The sequence below is a fragment of the Curcuma longa genome, chromosome 16 (genome assembly GCF_044706935.1).
Source record: "Curcuma longa cultivar G26 ecotype Majalengka, Jawa Barat chromosome 16, ITB_CL_G26_1.1, whole genome shotgun sequence".
In the NCBI taxonomy this organism is placed as follows: domain Eukaryota; kingdom Viridiplantae; phylum Streptophyta; class Magnoliopsida; order Zingiberales; family Zingiberaceae; genus Curcuma; species Curcuma longa.
Window position 1 is genome coordinate 2511495 of NC_133876.1, and position 3877 is coordinate 2515371.

The following is a 3877-nucleotide window of genomic DNA, read 5'->3' on the forward strand; positions in this document are numbered from 1 at the left end:
TCAAGCTTCTTCCGCTTCTTTGTTTCCGGACCCCTAGAATAAAAAATACGCTATGGTGTAACGGAATACCGCTAAGTTAAAAGAGGTTTGACACTAAAAGAGTTTTTTTTTGGTTTTAATAATTTGCTCTTGTATTCTATGTCTGGCATTGATGTCTTCTCTTTGATCCCCTGGTTTTTGGTAGCATGATATCTTCTATTCGGTACAATATGATTGATTCGATGCACTGCTCAGTTCCACGTGGGTGTTAATTGCTAACACGTGGAGAGATATGAGATCTGGCCATCCGAAATTGGTTGTCTTAAATTGACACGATGATTGCAAGTGACAAAGAAAGTCTCCAAAAATTCTTGCTTTTTGACGTAAATATGAACCAAGGAACTGCAGCAGATTAATATGAGCACATTGAAACCCAGGTTGAGAAACAATTAAGATAATGCATAACAGTGGAATGAATTCCTGGTGCAGGCAACATCTTTATGTTATATCAATAGGTTGGAGAGGAGCGGATTTGATGAATACAATGCGGCGAGATGCAATATCTTGGAAAACATAAATTTTATCAGATAATGTTCTGAGATTATTGAATTGGTATTTGCCAGTGCAGCAAAGTTTTGCCGAAGTTGTTATTCATGCTGTTAAATCTTTTGTGTGTAGGCAGACTAGACCTGTTCAGGCCCAAGCTGAACTCATGGATTAAATTAACTTAACTATGCCCCCTTTTTAATTAATCACATTTATTGGATTCAATTTAAAAATTCCACAGCATGTTAAGTTCCATTGGCTATTTTTTTCCCAAGAGCTTCAGCTGTGAGGGGAATGCATAATATATACTTTTATATTTTTGTATGAATTGATAATCTTGTATTGTTGTTTCTATTATTCCTTCTTCCATTGTTGTTAATGATTGATCATGTTTCTGGTTCAGAGTTATATAAACCATTATTCACATGACAGTTTTGTGTATAATTTGTTTAGACAAACATTTGAGAGTTTTTTTTTTGTTTGTTTATAGGGTTGCGTAATCTGCTTAACCCTGGCCCTTGGATGGGGTTTTGCTGCCCACGCCAGGTGCTTCCATAACTTATATTTATTGGGGTTGTGGAATTTTAGTCAAAGGAAGACTCATTTATGTTGTTTTTTCCCTCAGGAATAGAGCCATATGTAGAATGAAGCGTACTATCGCTAATGGCAATGGTTTTGCATTCCTATGTGAAGATATTAATGATCTTGAGCACTCTGCTCAGGTGAAGTTGCCTAGAGTCTCAGTTATCATGCCTTTAAAAGGCTTTGGAGAACATAACTTGCAGAATTGGAGAAGTCAAGTGAGCTATTAGCAGTTTTATGATCTTTATATTATGTATTAATAAATTCTAAGAAAATTTGTTCCCCTCAGATTTTTATTGGTGCGCGCGCGCGCGCACACACACACACACACACACACACACACACATATTCTGTAGCTGATTGTGTATCTACAGATGCTTCCTGCCCTCTCATTAGAACTGAGTTTCACTAAGTTGAAATGTCATCAGTAGATTTTTCAATGCAGATCACTTCACTTTATGGAGGACCCCTTGAGTTTCTTTTCATTGTTGAAAGTACTGATGACCCAGCTTACCTTGCAGTGTCTACCCTCATTTCTGAATTTCAGGTAGACATATTCCCTTGTATGTTTTTGTTGTTAAAGCTAGGAGCATTTCCTTCTTCCCGTGAATATGTTTTGAGCTAAAATTGACTGTCTGCATGGACATCAAGTTTGATTCCAACTTATAATTGTTAAGGGTCTGATCATCTATAAGTTGTGTGTTTTAAATTTGGGAGGAATTGTGAAGCAACTCAAAGTTATGTCTTTCATTTTGTCAAGAAATATAAGTCATAATGTTTTTAAAATTTTTAATACAGCTGTACATACATAATTATGACATTATATGATGAGTATCTCATTGGTTTGCTGCTTCTATCATCCATTCCTTTCCAAAAATCTGCTTTTATTTGTAATTATAAGTTTTCCGCCATCTACTTCATGGCATTGATGCATGCTATTAAGTTTAGTTGATTTCATAAAACCTTACGGAAATTTTCATAGATAAGTACTGCTTTTAGCATCCACTCCTTCCAAAACTCTAGTGCATGACTTTTAATTATGATTATCATTGTTGCACTTTTTGGTTCATGATACTGGTGCATGCCATTATGTTTGTTTGATTTGTAAAAGCTCACCCAAGCTTCAATTGAAGTGAATTTTGTCATTGATCTGTTTCTTGCCATTGAGTCTTTGCTCAGTATGATCTTTCTGTAATTCCTGATTCAAAGGTATGTATGATTAATTTTCAGGATTCTGTTGATGCAAAGATTGTTGTAGCTGGTCTGTCTACAACATGCAGTCAGAAGATTCATAATCAGTTAGTATGTAAATGTTTTAGATGTTGTCTTGAACGGATTACTTCTCCTTAAGCAAGAATTTTTTGCTTGCTTTTGCTTGCTATAGTTCACCTTCTTTAGCGTTAAAACCACTCTTTGTGCTACCCTACAACATAATGTTAATTAACTAGAACAAAATGCAAATGCTGTCACAACTTTGTTAGTTACTATCTTATAAACACAACCAATGAAGTTCTAGATTGTTTTGACTTTTGATTGCTAAAGGAACTATGCATCTGATAATGTAAGTTCTTCTATATTCCTTTTGAGGGGAAAACTAGTTACCTCAGTTTCATCATGCCAAGATTAATTATCTGTGACCACATTCTGCACCATCTTTGACATGCCATTCTCACTTCTGACAAGGTATCTGTCCAGACTCCAGATTAGTTCTTTCACAGTATTCAGCTGAGCTATTTTAAATTGTTAGGATGTTGTAAGGTATAGATCCCAAGGACGTGAAGCTATTTTTTTTTAAGAATTCATCTATGTAGAATCCCTGAAGCCTGCAAAGTAGAAAGGAAACATATGGCTAGTCATGTACAACAGCAGATCTAATAAATGATAGATGCTGATTTTAAATCCCAATAGGAGGACAAGATATAGGTCCTTCAACTTCCATAATTTTGTTCCCTGTGCAAAATTTGTTGTCTGCCCTAACATTTCTTAATGATGCTTTGGTTGCTTGCACACAATGTAGCTTGATGAACCTATTTTTTTAATCTCAAATTCAATCCTTGCTTCACAGTTGTTTGTAACTCTGGAAGATATGGAGGTTAGTTATCCATGTAATGCATCTATGAAGAATCATGATTTGGTCTTTTCTTTTTTCTATTCTCAGTGGTTTGTATCTTTTGTTGTGTTGATTGTTGAGACAATGGTAAGCCTAAAAAATTGGCAAGTGGTCCATAATTAAATTTTGAGATATTGATGAGAGACTAACATTTGGTAATCCAGAGTCATGAATAACAAATCACAAAGATGAAAAAAACAAATCACAAAGATTTCCTCAGATTTTTAATTTTGATTGGGCGCTTTGGTTTTCTAGAACAAATTGAACTGATCAAAATTTCGTACTTTCCCACTCATCTAATATTTGGGGAATCACAATACTCCTAGATTTGCATGTATTTGTGGAAAATAACCTGATTAGAGCTAGGAAATAAGGATTGAGGAATAATAGATGTCTGATAATGAGGGTAGTACCCCATTTGACCAGTTTTGTCTAACAAGTTTCTGATATGGATATTGGAATCAGTTGGAACTTAAAGATAACCTCTTTACTCCCTATTCAGCTTACATCCTGATATATGTGAAGAAATTATAGGAGAAAATCGTTAAATTGGTACAGTTTGTATTGAAAATTTTTGGATATGTTAATGAAAGGCATATGTGGAATCTTTCTAGACTTCCATTCTAACTTCTTACCTTACCAGTGGAGGAGCTATTGGTG

General features: G+C 34.9%; 1 long non-coding RNA gene across 1 annotated transcript; it reads left to right on the forward strand.

Annotated features, from left to right (window-relative positions):
* LOC141847139 (uncharacterized) lies at positions 1-1649 on the forward strand. The gene is made up of 4 exons (XR_012603400.1): positions 1-85; positions 1016-1071; positions 1151-1325; positions 1553-1649. It is a non-coding gene; the product is annotated as an uncharacterized LOC141847139 (long non-coding RNA).
* The last annotated feature ends 2228 nt before the right edge of the window (positions 1650-3877 follow it).